Source organism: Phaseolus vulgaris, chromosome 7 (genome assembly GCF_051622355.1).
Source record: "Phaseolus vulgaris cultivar YP4 chromosome 7, ASM5162235v1, whole genome shotgun sequence".
NCBI classification, from domain to species: Eukaryota; Viridiplantae; Streptophyta; class Magnoliopsida; order Fabales; family Fabaceae; genus Phaseolus; species Phaseolus vulgaris.
In genome coordinates this window covers 8,301,534-8,322,433 of record NC_143504.1, presented here as the reverse complement: position 1 = coordinate 8,322,433, position 20,900 = coordinate 8,301,534, and the positions used below count along the sequence as shown (strand labels likewise).

Here is a 20,900-nt window from a genome sequence, read left to right as displayed (position 1 = left end):
AACTCATTTATCTCAACTGGTCATTACAAAATTAATTTAAATATTTATAATATAAAAAAAATGTATTGATTAAATTATAAAGGGTGATATGTATATATAATGTTTTGATATAATATTATTTTACACAATATTTCTTCTATTTTCTATTTTTGTCTCTTGTAATGAAAAAGAATATAAAAATACCAATTTAAATAGAGTGAAGCACTAAATTTTTTCCGGAACTAACAAAGATAAGGATAATTAAGATCTTATAATGAACCCGTCAAAACAGCAAATCAAGAGCAATCTCTTAGTATAAAAAGAAAGTCTAGGTGAAGAAGAAAACGGAAAAGAAATCAGCATAAAGAAGAGAGTTTTTTACTATGGTGGGTTATTTTTTTTTGCTTTTTACCAAAATGTGGTCTGTTTAAAAAAAAAATTACAAATTTAGGCAAGTCGTGTCAATTCGGCATGACTTCATATGCACAAATCGTCCCAATTAGATACGACTTCGTCATGTCATACTGAAGTCGTGCCAACTTGGCACGACTTCTGCCATGTCATATATATATTTTTTAATTTTATTGTTTATATATTGGGTAATATGTTATGTAATGTTAAAAATTAATTTGATACATAATTTTCTAAGAGTGTTAGTTTTAAGGAACAAAAAATTGGATAATCGTGTATGGATCATGCTTGACGGTAATGTAATACAATAACTTGATTATTTGATTAATTAAAAAAAGAAGAAAATTATTATTGAAGAAAATTATGACAAGGCAGAAGTCGTGCTAAGTTGGCACGACTTTAGTATGACATGGCATAGTCGTGTCTAATTAGGACGATTTGTGCATATGAAGTCGTGCCGAATTGACACGACTTGCCTAAATTTGTAATTTTTTTTAAACAGACCCCATTTTGGTAAAAAGCAAAAAAAAATAACCCCGAGATTACGATGCAGAAGCCAACCGTTTGAGGATAAAATCAGTGAAATGTTTCAATGGCTTTCGGTGTCGTTTTGAAGTTTTGGAAGGTTCTTTGTAGTAGTCGCCGAAGCCACGTCGCTTACGTGGAGATTATAATGCGGAAGTCATCGGTGAAATGTTTTAATAGCTCTTGAAGTTTGAGATGTAAATGAACGGTACAATTAGTACAATTTCAAGAGTTTTATAAAAGAAGTTTCAAAGTTTCATTTCATTCATTGTTATAGGATTTGAACATTTTTGTTTCTATTGCTTTCTTAATTTTTTTTTTATATTTTGGTATGAAAATGTTTATTCAAGGCAGATTTGAGATTTTATTTACCATTCAATTCTCTCTCAATTCTGGTTTAATTTGGGTGATTTCCTTGACATTGCACTCCAAAAGTACACACCTAACAAAACAATGGAAGATTTTTTGAGTTTTTTTTTTCTTTTATATGAAATTTTTGGATCTGGACTATTTTTGGCAAGTTATTTTGTTTTCATGTCAGATTTATGTATTTAGTAGTGTTCTTAGAAATCTTAGATCAATCTACGCCAAAGATATTGTAAAAAAATTAAAAATGAATAATTTGGTGAATAATACTTTTTAAATAAGATGTTAAATTTAGTGAATCCTAAGCACAACTTTGGGGGCAAAGCTTTTATGCTACTGATGCTTTGATCTATTAAATATTACATAAGTTGGAAGTTTGCTAATTTGTATTTAGTTTATTATTTTATTTTTTTCAACTTCTTTGCCATGGAAGACATGGATTCAATTGATATGGTGATAAATTCTACAACTTCCAATATACAACCCTTGCATAAGGCGTTTGATGAACATGAAAGTTACTCTAAACTTGAAACGGGAAGATCTTGAAGAACATTATCATTTTCATTATGTTTTGACATTATTTGCTGCTCCAATTTTTTTAAACCTTAATTTTAATCTTGATAACCTAACAAAGTTCAACATTACACTCAAAGTTAAATCAAAATTTAATATTCAAAAACAATAAAATGAAAATATAAAAAATTAATGTAAAATCTTAATAAAACTATTATCAGTGGTGCACTTAAATAACTTACATGTCTTCTCATATAATTTAATATTTATTAAAATTACATGAATATATAAATAATAAAAATGAAAAGTGTGGATACCCGTGCCTATGTTCCTGCTAGTATATATAAAGGGATTTCCCACTTTAACTGTTCTAAATTATTTTCTTATTTTATCCTTGCTTAATATTTTGCTTTATTAATTTATTTTGGTTATTTGGACATTTTATAATTTTAGAAGTTAATAAAGCAGTTTTTTAATTTTAAAATTTTATTTTATTTGTTCTCACTTAACTGACAGGATAGTGGAGAGACTGGTACGGTAATTTTATTTTCTTGTTATCCTAACTAGCAAGAGAGTAGAGAGATTGATTACTTTTTTGTTACCTTTTTTTAGGCAAAATAGTGATATATAAGAAATTTGTGAGAGAGAAAGAATATAAAAACATCTTAAAAACTGTGCTCTTCCAAGTGTGCTCTTTGATATTCTTTGTTGCGCTCTTCCAAGTGTGCTCTTTCTACAAATTCACATGTGCCCAAATTTAACAAATTCAATTTTGGTGCATTTTTTTTTGCAGATGGTCGAACCCACCAAAAACCTCGAAACAAACCAAAGTCATTTGATGGGAACCAAGGATTGAAACACCACCACTACATTGTTGTACGAAAATGATATATTGTTTGGGATATTCAAAAAATTATTCAAAGTGTATCAATCCAAGTTTTGCATAGAGAAAGACAACTTACATCTACAAGATCGTCCCCATCCGCATCATCTTCCTGGTAGATAGATTATTCCACTAATTGATTTTTGTTCTTTGTGCAGAGCCCTAGGTGCGTGCAAATTCAATTTTGGTGCCTCTTCTTTCAAAACAAAGGTATATTTCTCAATCACACAAGGAAGAATTGAAACTCTAACGATGAGTCAAAAATCAAAGTGAGTGAAGACGAGAGAGGAAGAAATCAAAAAGTTCAAAGTTGTGATACGCCACAGCGTCAGCAAACGCCTTCATTGTTGACCCTCTCAACCTCTAAATGCAAGCGCACACGCGCATACAATCTTCCTTGGCTGCCACTACAGTCGTGTCTTATGTCTCCTTAATGCTTCAAAAATCCTAATTTTGAGATTCTGAAACTGTGTATTACTAATTTACTTCATATTTAATCTCTTTTATTTATCTTATTTTACTTTTCCTATTTTTTTAATGTATACATTTTATTTTGTTTTTTTTTCAATAGAGATGTTTATAAGTGTGTGAATAATAATATTGTTTATTCAATTTTAATATTAAGCATAATTATATATAAATGATAAAAATAAAAAATGAGTATTTGTATTCCCGTAGTATATATAAACTGTTTTACGTGGGTTTTGTATAATTTTTAGCTTACGAGACTGTTCGATTCTCAATACAAGATGTACAATAATTTAATGATTAATATAGACATGTAACCTATCTACCACAAATACTGACACAGACACTGATACGACACAGACACGAATACAGAGATACGTAAAATCTCTAAAATGTAGGACACGAGGACACAAATCTATATATTATATAATTATGAATTATATAAATTGACAATAAAGATTTATGTGCATAAGTATGTTCCAAATTATTTTTTGGAGCAGAAAAATATTTTTCATGACTGGTTCACAAGGATTTGTTTCTTATTTTTATAATCATAATAACAATTTATACAATAAAGTTTGAATTTTGAGAAAATTAATGTATTTTCCCTTTTTAAAATTGTGTTAGAACCGTACTAGAATTGTCAGAAATCTAACAAATACTTTTTGAATTGGACACTTCACGGATACGTGTCCTACAGGTGTCATACGAGTGTCGGTGTCCAATACGAATATCAAACACCCACATGCCATTTAAGAGGAGTGTCCGAGCTTCATAGCATACTCACAAATAACTGAATTAGATTGATAAATTATTTAATTACAATAACATTAAACAACTAAACGACATAAAATAAGGCGCTACAAATAATTAATCATATCAGGTCTATTTGAATTTTATCATGCAATCCAAGAATTCAACGCTAATTGTACATGATTATGAATTATGTAAACACTCAGTTTTTTTAGTGGTAATTAGAAAGATTGGTAGTGAATAACAGGTCTTTATGCATTTAGTTTATAATAGGCATTGCTATACAAGAGTTGGAAAGTGGTACATATTTATTAATTTTGATTACTGATAGAAAAAAGATGATAATAATAAAGTTTTGATTGCAATGGGTTGCAACCAAAATGTTAGAGAGTGGATTCCCATATTTATATTCCAAGGAGATTACTTCAACATCTTCTTCATGCTTCTCACTGCATTAAGGTCTTAAATCTGTTTTCATTTAGAATTAGTCGGGTAGTTTCCTCCACTGAACAAGTATGCAATGAACTGTAGTAAAAGACGTAGTAAATTCGGTGTCTGGCTTGACTCACCACTACATTCATCCAATTCAGAGTCAAAATATAGACATGTGAGAATGTGTTAAACTTGTATAGTAACTTAGTGCAATGGATTAACAAAATTAATCATGAAAGTAGAAGGAGATGGAATTCTAACCATTATGACGCTAAGGTACATATCATGATGTTCTGCCCTACAAATGTTAAAGGTCCGATATCCAAAATTTGGGGAGAGGTGTGGATTGTAATTGTAGATGAAATTTAAAAACATCGGAATAGGTGTGTTTTTAAGAATGAGAGAGTTGATTATATAAAGGTGTTTGCGGTGGCACAAAGAAAATTATGGGGTTGGATTACTAGTAAAAAAAAGATGTAGAGTTCACTTATTCTGATTGGTGCTTGAAACCTTTGGTATGTATGAAATTTGTTAAATAAATTTTCTTCCTTTATTTTGGTATGTACTACTAACTCCTTGTTTTAGGAAAGAAGAAGTTGTGTGTTTTGCATATTGGTTTTAAGCAGTCTGTTCCCCCTGAATGGATTAAGGAGATATTAATCATTAGGAGCATTTTCCTCTTCCATTAGAATAAAGAGACTCTAAGGACGAGCAAAAGTGATGTGAAAAGGGATATCTATGATTTTTTTTGTTGAGTTCGTGGTAAATTAAGGTGTTATGTTATTTGTAAAGGGGATTTTTAAAAGTTCCTCTAATTTTGGAGGTTAATGTTTGGTAGTCTGATTATGTTTATATGTCTTTCGGTGCACTTTGGTTGTTGCTAAGGGTGGACTTCTCTGGTTGTGTTATTTTTGGATTTAGGGATAATTGGTAGCTTTTGTTGGGAGCTTGGGATAGGTTGGGGTGTGAGGCCCTATCTTATTTTTCTTATTTCTTGTATAAGGGTTGGGTCATCTCTTAAGTTATCTATATTTATTTATTTATTGTTTCTTACTGATAAAAAGAATATCAAACTTTTAATACAGTAGATGGTCTAATACCTGTTGTATGGAAGAGTCTATTGTACTTATGCACGTGTTAGTTAAGTCCAATTCGCTTATTTAAATCAAATTTGAAAATAAATCTACGGAATTCGAAAAATTGGAAACAAAATCTGGAAAAAAAAAATGGAGAATAAAATCTATAAAATCTCAAAACTAGAATCTATAAAATCTTAAAAAAAGCATAATGGGAACTATATTTGAAACATAATTTGAATATGAAATCTACAAGAAAAAAAAAACTTATGAATGGATACAAGCCACCAGAGACTACAAGACCTTCTAACCTACTTTTTTTTCTTCTTTGTAATTTTTGGTTTGTCTCCCCAAGAAAAATTAAACTTTTCTAGATTGATTATCTTATGATTTCACATTTAATTTCAAGATTCTATGCAATTTAGTTTTTTTCTTCAATCTTGTAACATATACTAAAGAGTCTGGTCTTTTTAAAATTATTTTTGAACCCTTGTTGATAATTCAATTATGTTCTTGAAATTCTTGTTTATTTTACTTTAACATTGCCTTGTTTGTTTTATTTAAAAGATAAAAAATTAAAAATCTCATAAGTAGATGTTTAGAGAGGAATTGAATAAATTGATGGACACTTAGTATTTTTTACTGTCTTCTTTACTAATTTATATTTATGTTATTAAATTTATATCCACACGGTGTCTCTTTTATTAGTTTATATTTATGTCTTTTATTTTATTTTTAATTCTTAAAATTATATTTGTTTATTAGGGTTTTGCTAATAGCAACTTGTTTACCTATTTAGTTATTTTATAATTATATCTTTTTTCAGTGAGGTATATCTTTAACCAAATTTTATTTACGTATTAATTATGGTACTTAACTAATGTACCTATATTTTTTCATTTTAATATTAATTAGTTTCCTTTGATTGGAAAATAAATATGATAAAAATAATCTAAAATTTTGAAAGAATAAGAAGATGGTAAAATTCATTTATCTCAACTAACCATTACAAAACTAATTTAATTATTTACAATATAAAAATTGTATTGATTAAATTATAAAGGGTGATATGTACATATAATGTTTTGATATAATATTATTTTACATTATATTTATTCAATTCTCTAGTTTTTGTTTCTTGTACATGAAAAAAATATAGTGAAGGACTAAACTTTCTAAACACATTCTTTGCAGTTATCATTATAATAGTTTTTTCAGGAACTAACAAAGATAAGGACTCTAAGATCTTAAATGAACCCGTGAAAAAATCCAGCCAATCAAAATAGCAAATCAAGCGGGCCAAAAACCTAAGGCTCAAAGCAAACAAACAAATTAACAAAAAACAAAATACCCCAACCGAACATAACCGAAGCTGGGAATATATATATATATATATATATATATATATATATATATATATATATATAGTTTATGTTTGTTTTGTATTTTTATAATATTTAGCTTATCAGACTGTTCAGTTCTCAATAGCAGATGTTAAATGCTACAATAATTGAATGATTAATATAGACATGTAACACAACCACACTCACAAATAACTTAATTAGACTGATATATTTATTTAATTACAATAACATTAAATAACTAAACTATATAAAATAGGCGCTACAAATAGTTAATCGGTCTCTATTGATATATTTGGATTTTTTTAATTTTTTTATCAATAATAAATAAATTAAATTAACAGAGATACTTTTGGGATATCCTAATCCATATACATAACCACAAAGTATCTTATAGCTTAGGCCAAAATCAACCGTTCTACGGCTTAAACAACAACATTACAAACCCATAGCTAAATTAAAAAAGTTTGCATCATCTTTAACAAAAAGCCTACAACTATCCTGTAATGAGAAAGCCTGAAAAGGGACAATGCTTGTGGCTAAAGCCACACAGATCAGCATCCAAAGGACGCACCAGCAGCACGAAGAAACATTAAAAAGTGAATGTGGCAGCACCCAAATTACAACAAAATATACGACAAATTATGCAGCAGAAACTTGCCAAACAGCACACTACAACATCGTTTTCCTCACCATCCCAACCTTCACCGTGGCACTTTTAAGCACCTAACCCCTCTGAATTGCTATGCATCAATATCCACACCAAGAAAAACTCACTCCACCAGGTCCAACACCTAAACACTGTTGTATACACCATCAAACAGGATCTACCACTGCTGGAATAACCACCCATCCCTACCAACAGAACAAGCTTCACATCCTACCAAGATAAATATACCATAGGCCCATCCGTAAACATATACCCTCCTAAGAAACTCACCGGTAACTTCCTATACAGAGGATAGGGTTTAATACCCAATTTGAAAACGCATTATTAAAAGAACGAACCTTGTATTTCATCCATAGCCAAGATTTCATTTGTGCCAAAAAGAAAACTTCTTCAGCATTCAACTTCTCTTGCTTAAAAATAACAGCATTACGTTGTTCCCAAATACCCCTTATAATTGCCGCCTCACACCTGATTCTGTTTTGTAGACAGGAACGGTAAGCTAAAGCTTTCGAAGTGGCACTTCATATCCATATGCTGAACAGATAGGACCCCTATCCACCTAAGGCACAAGTGCCATACCTGTTGTGCAATATGACAATCTAGAAACAAATGATGAGCAGATTCTTCCGAAGCTTGGCACATCACATAGTTCGAATCCATCACTTACACTCCTCGCCTAATGAGATTCATTCTCGTAGGCAACCTATCCAAAAGTACTCTCCAAGCTGTATATAGAATATTAGGCAATGCTTTACTTAGCTATAGCTGTTGGAACACATTATCTGTCAGGTCCTCATCCCAATTAGTCAAGCATTTATATGCTAATTTGACCGAGAAATCCACTGAATCATCCATACCCCAAAACCGCAAGTCTGGTTCCTCCTTGATCAGAGCATCCCTGAACATGCATCTAAGGAGATCTACTTCTTGTTGGGCTTCCCACACGAACCTTTCCCTTCTCCATGTTAATTGTCATTCCCATGCATTATCCTCTCACTTCCCTACCTCACTCACCATCAACCCCTGATCTAGAGACAAGGAATACAACCTTGGGTACATCTCATCTAACATCTTGTTTCCAATCCAAGAATCCTCCCATAATCTGACTATATCCCCTAATCCAACTCTCCAGCGTATAGCTTCTTGGAACCACCATTTTCCTTCTCCATCACCACACACTTTACAAAGGTCCCTCCACCACCATGATTGCGCCTTCTTATGACAAAAACTGCGGCCTAGTTCCAGACCATATTTGGACTCTATAATCTCCTTCCACAAGCCCTATTCATTGCTTACCATCCCCCACCTCCATTTTGCCAGCAAAGCGCAATTAAACATTGTAACATCTCTGACCCCCAAACCTCCTTCCTCCATAGGTTTACAAACATTTTCTCAGCTTACCCAAGATATAGACTTGTTCTCTCTTCCCCAAGCCCATAGGAACCTCCTCTGAATACTCATGATTTTATTACACATTGATACCGAAACTTTAAAGAAAGAGAAATAAAATAAAGGTAGAGACGAGAAGATTGACTTTATAAGGGTGACTCTTCCCGCTAACGACAAAAATTTCCCTCTTCACAAGCTTAGTCTAGCACTTAACTTGTTCATAATTGGTTCCCAAAACTGCTTCTTCCTAGGATTACCTCCAACTTTTATCCCGAGATAAACGAAGGAAACTTTCATTAAAGAACAATTTAAGGACTTTGCATAACAGAGAAGGGAGTTTCGATCGACATTTATACCTGGCAATCTAGATTTGTAAAAGTTGATCTTCAGGCTAGAGACAAGTTCAAAACACCTTAAGATAGCTTTAACAACAATTACATTTGTGTAAGAATCTTCACACATAAAAAGAGTGTCATCCGCAAATTGTAGCATACACACTTCAGTGTCTTTCCTCCCCACCTTTATACCCTTCAGCAAATTCTTCTTAAGGTCTTGTTTTACTAACCCTGCTAATCCTTCAGCTACAACCAAAAAGAGAAACGGGGTTAAGGGATCAACTTGCCTCAACCCTCTCGAAGGCTTAAACTCTCTCGTTGGGCTAGCATTAATCAACGCTGACACTGCCAACTCCAAACAACCTTTGACCCACTTAATCCATTTCCAATGAAACCCCAACCTCTGAAGCATATCATATAAAAAGTTCCACCTTATCGAATCATACGCTTTTTCGTAATCCACCTTCAAACACAACCCACTTCTCCTATGTCTCCTTAACTCCTCAACCACCTCATTAGCCACTAAGACACTATCTAACATACCTTTGTCCTTCAAGAATGCATATTGTCTATCATTGATAACCAAATGAAATACCTTCTTAACCCGACACGATAGGATCTTAATAACTATTTTGTAGAGAGCACCTACTAGGGAGATCGGACGGTATTGGTTTAAGCTTGTTGGATCATTAACTTTTGGTACAAGCATAATAAAGGATGCATTACATCCCTTCGGAAAGTGCCCCGTTTCTTGGTAACATAGATCTGCTTCCATCAAGTCTTTCTTGAGAGTATCCCAATTAAACTTTATGAAATTAAAGTTGAACCCATTCGGTCTTGGGCTCTTTGATCCTTCACATTGCCATACCGCCTCCTTGACTTCTTCCTCCATGACATCTGCAATCATACTCCAACTAACCTCCCTTGGTAAGGACTTGAAATCCACTGACCCCAGGCTTACATCCCAGTCAACAGACACATTAAATCTTTCTTCAAACAGCTCTTTGGCTACTCTTTTAACAGTTTTCAGCTCCTCACACCACACATTTCCTACCTCAACCCCTTTGACCGCGTTTCTCAGCTTTCTCAATCTGATAACAGAGTGATAAAACTTTGTGTTTAGATCACCCTTCTTAATCCAATTTGTCCTTGCTTTCTGTCTAGACACCGATTCAAGATTTTTATCGATCACCCTTAACTGGCTAACAAGCTCTAGTCTTCTCATCTTATCACCCTCGCCAAGGTCACTAGAATTATCTAGAACATCTAGATCCTCAATTTTCTTCAGAACCCTCTTTTTACTTGCAACCAAGCATCCAAACACACCACAGTTCCATATTTTGAGATCGGCTTTCAAAAGCTTAAACTTGTCTTTAACTTTAGAAAGACCATTTCCTTGCACCTCATATGACTGCCATTTAACATTCACCATCTCCTTAAACCCAGGCTCCAATTGCCAAGCATCCAAGCATCGATAGTTCTAAACAGTATTGGGCCCCTATCTTTTACCACAAATTTAGCCACAATAGAATAATGATCTGATACCTCCCTTGGTTGAACACGCTGCTTGTGCATTGACCACATTTGCATCCATTCGTCGAACACAAGAAAACGGTCTAGCCTACTCTTTGCCTTACCATTCGCTTTGTACCAGGTGTACTTCTTACCTACAAGAGGTAAGTCCAAGAGAAAATTCCTCTCAATGAAACTGTTAAAACCATCAATTTCACCTTTCTGACTACCACTACCCATCACACCCTTTTCTCTCATTTGTGCATCTTACAGCATTGAAATCTCCACATATGCCCTAGACCACATACTGATTTGTACTTTTAATCCTTGTCAATTCCTCCCATAGAGCAACTTTATCAGCCAAATTACATTCTGCGTAGACGTTGACCACAACACAAAAAGCTTTGGATTTGATATGATGCCCGATAATAACTATGAACCCCTTTCCCATCACTTGATTACCACAATTGAATGCATCCTTATGCCACATAGATAACATACTCCCTACTCCATTTTCTCCTTCATTATGAACCCATCCGACGTTACAATCTCCCCATATCGAAAAACATCTAGCTTTAGTTACGACAAAAGTTTTTGTTTCTTGCAAACATAAGAATTTTGCTCCCTCCTTTGCAACAATATGTTTGATGTAATTAGCTTTAGTTCCCCTCCCTAGCCCTCTGATATTTAAGCTGATGATAATCATAAACAACCATTTTCATTACCCTCCTCAAACTTCTTCAACACATCATAGTCCATGTCCTCCATACGCTCAAACTCTCTTATCACCACATCTTCCTCCCTTAAGCAAAATAATCCAAATTGTTTACCCATCTCCCATAGACTAGACGACTCAGCTAAATTCACATAAGATCTGATACGATCATTACAATTCATGATTTCACTATCAGAATTATTTAAAATAAACGATCCAGACCTGGATGAAGAGTTGTTCTCACAGTGCAAGGACCCTGCTCCCCCTTTCGATCTCCACCAATGTTGTCTACTCGATTCCCCCTGCTCCCATCTCGATCATAATCTGCATACCCCTATAGGCGTCCTTAGGCATTCCTCTTTGGGCTCGTCTTGGCTCCCACTCAAATTAATGCCCACCGCTAAACCTGGCATGCTTTCTCCTTCCTCTCCACCGCGCTCTCCGTGGGACCTTGCATTGATACGACCATCATTCACAGGAGTATTGTTCCTGCTAGGGAGATGGGACCTAGAGAACTGTTGAAGTCTTCTTCTCCTTCCTTCGGTCGGGCAGGTGGCTAGGTGATGAACTGGGATCCTTCTCTTTCTTCTGTTTACCCTTCGGCACTCGGGACTCGGTCGTCGGGTGGACACCGGATGGTGGGGGTACCTGTGAAGGCACTCCGACGCTCAAGTCAGTAAAGCGGACGGTTAGCTCTCAGGTAGGTGAACAGTAATAATGACATACCTTACTCCTTGGAATGCGTGCTATTTATATTATTCTAATGGGCCTACCTTGTTGGGCCCGTTTATCGAGGTGGATACCGCTTAGGGTTGCATTACCTAATTCTTGATGATGGATTAGCTTTACTGATCTCGGTTTGAGCGTTAATCGTAATAGGGTTCGGCCGTCGGCCACATTCTCATGGTGAGGGTAGGCCATCGGCCAAATAAGTGTGGTCTTCGACCATCTTAGTTAAGTCTCCAAAGGTTTCGGCCACTCGTCAGTCGGCCAAGTATGCAAAGGTCTCGGCCATTCATCAATCGGCCAAGTATACGGAAGTCTCGGCCATTCGTCAGTCGGCCAAGTATACGAAGGTCTCGGCCATTCGTCAGTCGGCCAAGTATACGAAGGTCTCGGCCATTCATCAGTCGGCCAAGTATATGGAGGTCTCGGTCTGCCGGCCGTTCGGCCAGATTTCTGAAGATATTGACTTATCAGTCTCTCGGTCAGGCTTGACTGGGAGTCGGGCAGGCAGGTGGGTCCCGGCCTCGCCCAGTACCGGTACAAGTATTAACAGCGTCATCTTGGATCCCTTCGAAGACTAAGTGCTCCATAGCCTTTTCACTCCCTTCTTCGATTCAACGTCCATGATTGATAAAACCTGTTTGTGCTCCTTTTTTCTCCATTTCATCTATACAGATTCCGTGAGGGCCACTGGAAGTACCATGCATTGCTTCGGTCACCTTCTTCACTAAAGATTGAGAAGCGTTTAGAGAAAGCTCACTTGCTTCTCCTAATTCACCTCTCTCCGTCTTACTGTGTTCTGAAAGGATAACTCCATCAACCCCCAAACCGCCGTTCTCAATACTCCTTTCGACTATCGGGCCTTTCCAAGTCCCTTGAGGAGATATTCTTACAGCATCAACATAGGAGAACTTATGGACCTTTTGTAACCCCTTACCTCTCTTCTCCTTCCAAACCTCCTTACTATTTGTCTTCATAGGCTTGTACACAAGTTGTTTCCTTTCCTCCCTATACCCAGAGGCCTCATTTCCTCACTTAAACGTCTACCCTCCTTTTCATTTCCAACTCGTTTATATCTTGGGATATTAACGAATAATTTCCTATCACCAATGTAAATCCTATCCAACTCCTTCTCCAACTTAATTGCATTTTGCACATAAAAAAAACCTCACAAACCCAAATCTTCTTCCTCACTTGTTAGTCCTACATGATATGAATACTTCTTTCACCCTAGCCCACTTCTGGAAAATCTTAAACATATCAAATTCCTTATGAGTCCTCAGAAAGTTAGAGAAAAAGAAATTAGTGTAATTATGTGTACACCCCTGGACCTCCCTCCGACGACCCCGAACCTCCTTCCACCGCCCCTCTGGATTCATCTATACACCTTGACAACGTTGGTGGGAAGATGTTTGAATCTGTACTGAATGCAACTCACTTCATCTATTCCCTTTGCAACTTCACAATGAAGCTCACAAGGCGTATAATGAACGAAATGAATATTAAAGGATGAATGATTAATTGATGTTTTCAAATTATGCAATTCAAGAATTCAACGCTAATTGTAGGATAATATAAACATGCGGTTTTTTTAGTGGTAGTTAGAAACATTGGTAGTGAATAGGACGTTTATTATGCATTTATGTTTTGTTTGTTTTCAGGTAGGGAGAGAGAGAAAGAAGGTGGAAGATGGTGTTTTTTTATTTTTTAAGGGATGTTGAGGGTATGGGAGTGGATGGGAGAGAAGTAGAGAATATTTTTTCAATCTTCACACAAATGAAAATATTTGTGCTGATTCCATATAGAATTTTACATTTTACTCAAATACTTTGTGCATGCATTTTACTATGATATATAATATACAATATACAAAATTAAATATTACATAAATTTATTTAACAATTTTAAAAATATTTAATTATATTATTAATTACAAAAAATAATTATAAATCATAAAATAAAATTGTAATATCAACCACACATATATGTTATATAAAATAACAAATGAATATAATAATAAATATTATTTTCTTAAATTTTAATATATTTAATAAATTTATTTCAATTTAACACAAAAATATTTTCTATTATATTTTTTATTTTTTTATTAAAAAATACAAGTAATTATGGATATTATATATTATAAAAATTTATTTAATTCAAACTTACACACACAAAAAATCATAATTTATTATTCAAATATTTTTAATAACAAAGATAAATTTATAAACTTACAATAAATCATCCTCACAAATCCACTTTATCATCCCTCAACCCAAAAAATCTTACATATCCTCACACATCTTTTCTAATTCTCACAAATTTCTCCTCAATAAAAGACTTGGAAAGTAGTCTATATTTATTAATTTTTATTACTGTTAAAAAAAAGATAATAATAAAGCTTTGATTCCAATGGGTTGCAACCCAAACGTTAGAGATTATATTCCAAGGAGATCACTTCAACATCTTCTTCGTGCTTCTCACTGCATTAAGGTCTTAAATCTGTTTTCCTTTAGAATTAGCCGGGTACTTTCCTCCACTGAACAAGTATGCAATGAACTGTAGTAAAATAAGTAGTAAATTCGGTGCCTGGCTTGACTCACCACTACATTCACCCAATTCAGAGTCAAAATATAGACATGTCAGAATGTGTTAAACTCGTATAGTAACTTAGTGCAATGGATTCACAAAATTAATCATTAAAGTAGAAGGAGATGGAATTCTAACCATGTTCATTCCACATTGCACATGTCAATTTTGATTAAATCCTAAGTGGTGACTTTTTAAAATGCATATGACATTTTGAAATCAAAAAAGGTTATATCATATCAAAGAGAGGATCATGACCAATAAATTTATTTTCGTAGATATAATTTAAATTTATCGTAATTTTAATGAGAAATCTTGTAGATTTTTATATTCAGGATTTACTTATTTTAAAAATCGAATCATTTTTTTAAATTAATTTTTTTACTAAAAATTTGACTTTAATTAGCATGACTTAATCTTATAAAATAAAATTTACACTCACTTATATATTAAGAAATATTTTAATCTTTAGTTGATATATTAACTAAATTAGATACCATTTTAAAGACTAAAAGAATTATTGGTTTTTAAATTAGTTTATTGTTAGAATAAACTCTAAATGATTTTAAGTAAGTTTTATAAGATTGAATTAGACTTTGAGTAATTTCATTCTAAATATTTTTTCTATTGAGTTTCTAATTTAAAATGATGAATCTCTTTATAATTTTTTTCAATTATGGCATTAATCAAAATAGAGTGTAATTTCTTCATCTGTGTTTTCTGTTTTATTAATCAATCGGTGAAATGTGAAAAATATCCTACACTGGATTAATTTTCCACATCCCATACACTTTTACCCCTACCAATTATCTCGTGTGAAACCCCTACCAATTTTCCACTGCTGGCACTGGTGTGTGTTGAGAGTTCTACCCTTTGATTGGAGCAAAACCGTAACAAGGATCAATGAAATTAGAATGGAGCTTGTGATAGGGACAACTCAACATTTTGGTTCGTAGGTACCCTAAGTTGTCGGTTTATTGGTCAAGGAATGAAGGATTCAAGTGGGTGTTTTGGACTCATGAAGTGGAAAGCACTGGGGCATGACAGAGATGTAGGCACTGGTCGGGTAGTTTTTTAGAAGCCACTTCTCTGTTTTTGGTATACAAGGTTGCACAAGTTTTGAATGTAAATGATATAGTGCTAGTTAACGTAGGAGGTGAAAAAATAGAAGTTTTTTTTGGATAAAGTTGTTTCCTTTTTAATTTAATTAATTTTTTACTGATAAAAAAATTATCTCATCTGAAAATTCACCTTTAAACTAATTCAAACAGTTTTAAAATTTTAAGTGTTCTAAAAGTTTAAAAGTGTTAATCAACAACAATGTTGACTAAATGTACCTAGTGACTTTTGGAAATTTATGTGAAATATTTGGAATGCAAAAATGAAAAAAAGGCAATACCCTATAAAATAGAATAGATGTGAATTTAAGATGGTAAAAGTCTAAGAAGAGCAATCTAGATTGCAAGATTATTTGGAATATACCTAATAACTCTAAGCCCTTGAAGATTTTGTTCGCCCTTTCCATTGTTGTTGAACGAAGTGTTAATCCCCCCTGAAGCTTGGATGTCCGCCATAAAAGCGTTTTGGTGACCTTCTTTATCATTAATGAATGCGTTAGATATATCTCCTCTACGCATCTCTCCGCCTCTGCATGCAAAATTTACTTAATGTTAAGCTCAAGCTAATTATAATTAAAATTACATTCTAAACAACTATTTCATTTCCTCTTTTCTCGTCTAAAAAACAAGATGTTTGGATGGTCATCAACATTAGATATTCCAACGTAATTTCAATAATAGGAATTAGATACACTATGGCACCCAAGGGTGGTGTCCACTCACCACCACATAAAACAAATATTTTTTTTTTCAACATAATTAAATCTAGAATCGCATAAATAATGCCATATTAATTACAATAGTCAACACGTCAATAAAAGTTAATTAATTTGAACTTATAAGAAACATCCAACTCATTTTATCATCTACTTTTATTACGACTCATAGTAGCATAAAAAAAGTATCCAAACAAAAATTCGGGATCTACAATTTGAATTAGAGCCTGTTGTGAAGGCTTGGTGGGATTGTGTGTTTGAGACTGAGACCATTTATTATGTAGAGACTTATTATTCCATGAATAAATAATTTTGAATATACATGAACTGATATAATTAGGAGAATTTCCTCTCCAATTATCTAAATTCTAACTTATCTACACAAGTAACTTAAAAGAGTTAGAATGAAGGAAGTAGAAGAGATTTGGTTCTTGTTTTAACTTTTCAACACAGAATGAAAGTATGAAAATAGGGTATTCATACCTTGTTAGATATATGAACAGACACATGAAAATAGCCAATAAGAAGACGGTTATGAGAAGTTTGATAAGGAAAGTGGGATCGAGCGGAGCTTGCATCTTAAATAGGTAAATGAGAGTGAGTTGAGTAGATAGGGTGAGAACAAGGTATATGCACATATATTTATAGGACCAGAGAGGTGGACAAATGGAATTTGATGTTTCAAATGAAAACATTGAAAAAGGAGGGAATTGGAAAAATATCAATTCACGCGCACTGAACGAATATGTGTTTGTATAAAGTAGCACGTGGAAAATTAAGGTGGTTGTTAATGCAGATAGGTTAATTACTGCATGTCAGATAAAGATGAAGCAACAGGCACAAATGTTAGGTTAGGGATGAGCAAAGGAATAGGTGTTTTTGATGAAGTGAATGGTGAAGCTTGAGATGAAGTTGTGGATGTGACATGGACAACTTGCTCTCCAAGGGTTGAAATTTTGTAATGAGATACTGTAATGAAATTTGGATTATTAAAGATATTTTGTAGTGTATGATTTCTTTGTAGTAGTGTTAGGTGAAAAATAACAAAAATGGTTTGAGTGGTGCATGTATTTTCCGTAAATAAAGACTTTTTTTATTATGTGTCTTGCATCTATTATTAAAATTCTTAAAAAGAAGCTTTAATTTACTAGCGATATAGTTATGGGATCGCAAATGAAGTATATGAATTTTATTTACAATTCCATAACAAAAAAATAAAACGCTAGTTTATTGTACAAAACAAAAAAAAAACAATAAAACGCATATATTTAAAAAGCAAAAGCTTTTATTAATACTTTTAAATGAAAACCTGATTAATGTGCTGCAAAATAAATAGAAGAATTATGATATATATATTGTTCTATAGAAATTTATTGAATTGGGTTAATCGATTATCAAACTGACACAATTAACTTAATTATTTCAAAGTCATATCAGAGTGGAGTTTTGTTTAATTTGGTTAAATTCAACTCAACTAAAATTAACTCACCTTATATGCATTGTGATAAATTTTGTATGAGTGGCCTGAAACCAACTTAAGACAAAAATATTTTATTAAAAAAATAAGAAGGTATTAATGTTCTATTTGTTAGCAGAAAATTTTATGCATATCTTATAAAGCAATATTGTCTTATTTTCATGCTACTAGTTAAAAGTCTTTTAGGTCAATTTGTCACTTCTGCTTGTTTGGATGGTATTACAGAATCTAAGAGAATAAGAAAAGGAAAATTATGATGAAAAAAGAGATTATTTATATAATTTTTTTAAAAAAATATATTATTTATTACTATTATTATTATTATTATATTAAAAAAACAAAAAATCATAATGAATTATGATGACTCATCATCCATAATAACAATAGTAATAAGTTATAAGTTAAAATGACTTTGATCTCAAATCTTATCTTACGAAAGAGGAAAATTTGATTTGATTAAGGATCCAAGTTTCATTCTTATCAATTGTCCACAAATACCTTCAAATGAATATAAAAAATTAACGCCAATCATCTTTCCTTAGCCTCTGTTTGAATAAAATAATAAATAATAGAAGTACTTATATTAAGAGAGAATACAAAAATAATATATAATAATTTGATAATTTAAATAATTATTCAAATATCTTTACCTTTTCTTTTATCAACAATAAAAAATAAATAAATGAGAACTACTTCAGGGATGGTCCAACCCTTATACATAAAGAGTTAGCACCTTACCAACCTCCAACCAAGGAACACCTTCCAACTTAAATAAGGAACAACCAAACCAAACTCAAGAAAGCATTAAACAATTAGTCTCATACAATCCCACTGGGTTCAAAACCCAGTTGGGATACGTAAAGGAATTACAACAGGACTTTGCAAAAATCCAAGACCAAACATTTACCTGTACCAGTGCAAATACCTCAAGCGCATCTACCACGCCAATGTCGAAGGTCACCGAGTTCCTATGTCTCCAAATTTCACTCACAACACCAACCCAAATCGTCCCCCAAACGTCATTAACCACATTAGAAACCGAACACAACCTGAATTGTTTGAAGTTTACCAAAGGGTCTTTGTGAATAACAAACGACACTCCAAGCCACTCAAAACAAAGACACCACACCCGCCAGGTAAACTCGCAGACGGAAAATAGATGACTGGACGACTCTTCCACCTTCCCACACAAACCACACACCAGATTCTCTACCACCACCCCTCGCCTTTCCAAATTTACCCTAGTAGCAATCTCATTCTCCATCACCCTCCAAGCAGTGACCAAAGCGGAAGGCAAAGCTTTTCACCTCCACAACTTACTGTAAACTGGAGAAACCTCCCCAACTCTATCCTTTCTAACTTGAAAATAGGCTGAGTTAACTGTAAAAGTATGAAACCCCCCTGCTTTCCAAATCCAGCAATCTGTCTTCCCCGATTCCAACTTCGCTCCTTGCAGTAATGAACGAAGTGTCAATCCCTGGAGCTTGGATGTTCGCCTTAAAGACGTTTTGTTCACCTTCATTATCATTAACAAATGACTTATGTATCTCTCCGCCTCTGCATGCAAAATTAACTTAATGTTAAGCTCAAGCTAATTATAATTTATAATTAAAATTACATTCTAAACAACTATTTCATTTCCTCTTTTCTCGTCTAAAAAATAAAATGTTTGGATGGTCCTCAACATTAGATATTTCAACTTAATTTCAATAATAGGAATTAGATACACTATGACACCCAAGGGTGGTGTCCACTCACCACCACATAAAACAATATTCTTTTTTCAACATAATTAAATCTAGAATCGCATAAATAATGCCATATTAGTTACAATAGTCAGCACGTTAATAAAAGTTAATTAAATGCAAAATTAATTTCATTTTATAAGAAACATCCAACTCATTTTATCTTCTACTTTTATTACGACTCATAGTAGCATAAAAAAAAGTATCCAAACAAAAATTCGGGATCTACAATTAGAATTAGAGCCTGTTGTGAAGGTTTGGTGGGATTGTGTGTTTGAGACTGAAACCATTTATTATGTAGAGACTTGTTATTCCATGAATAAATAATTTTGAATATACATGAACTGATGTAATTAGGAGAATTTCCTCTCCAATTATCTAAATTCTAACTTATCTACACAAGTAACTTAAAAGAGTTAGAATGAAGGAAGTAGAAGAGATTTGGTTCTTGTTTTAACTTTTCAACACAGAATGAAAGTATGAAAATAGGGTATTCATACCTTGTTAGATATATGAACAGCCACATGAAAATAGCCAATAAGAAGACGGTTAAGAGAAGATTGATAAGGATAGTGGGATCGAGCGGAGCTTGCATCTTAAATAGCTAAATGAGAGTGAGTTTAGTAGATAGGGTGAGAACAAGGTATATGCATATATATATATATATATATATATATATATATATATGTATATATATGTATGTATGTATGTATATATAGATATATGTATGTATGTATTTATAGGACCAGAGAGGTGGACAAATGGAATTTGATGTTTCAATGAAAACAAAGTTACTTTTAAAAAAAATATTAAAACACCTGTAAAATTCTTATTGAAAAAGGAGGGAATTGGAAAAATAACAATTCACGCGCATTGAACGAAAATGTGTTTGTATAAAGTAGCACGTGGAAAAGATAGTTGTTAATGCAGATAGGTTAATTACTGTATGTCAGATAAAGATGAAGGAACAGACAACTTGCTGATGAAGTGAATGGTGAAGCTTGAGATAAAGTTGTAGATGTCACATGGACAACGCTCTCCAAGGTTCGAATTTTGTAATGATTTGAAGATATTTTTGACAGTACAATGATGAGCTTTATAAGTGTGATATGAAGTTTAAGTGCAATTCTTTTTCTTATAT

General features: G+C 33.1%; 1 long non-coding RNA gene across 3 annotated transcripts; it reads right to left on the bottom strand.

The window, feature by feature from the left end:
* Window positions 1–4,219: 4,219 nt before the first annotated feature.
* LOC137828752 (uncharacterized) lies at window positions 4,220–20,403 on the bottom strand. 3 transcript variants are annotated; one of them, XR_016523589.1, is made up of 4 exons: window positions 20,260–20,403; window positions 18,922–19,571; window positions 16,186–16,350; window positions 14,280–14,719 (listed from the first exon to the last, which is right to left on the bottom strand). It is a non-coding gene; the product is annotated as an uncharacterized LOC137828752 (long non-coding RNA). The 3 variants fall into 3 exon arrangements; XR_016523590.1 differs by lacking the exons at window positions 14,280–14,719; window positions 18,922–19,571; window positions 20,260–20,403 and adding exons at window positions 4,220–4,469; window positions 17,021–17,390; XR_011083960.2 differs by lacking the exons at window positions 18,922–19,571; window positions 20,260–20,403 and adding an exon at window positions 17,021–17,223.
* Between the last annotated feature and the right edge of the window lie 497 nt (window positions 20,404–20,900).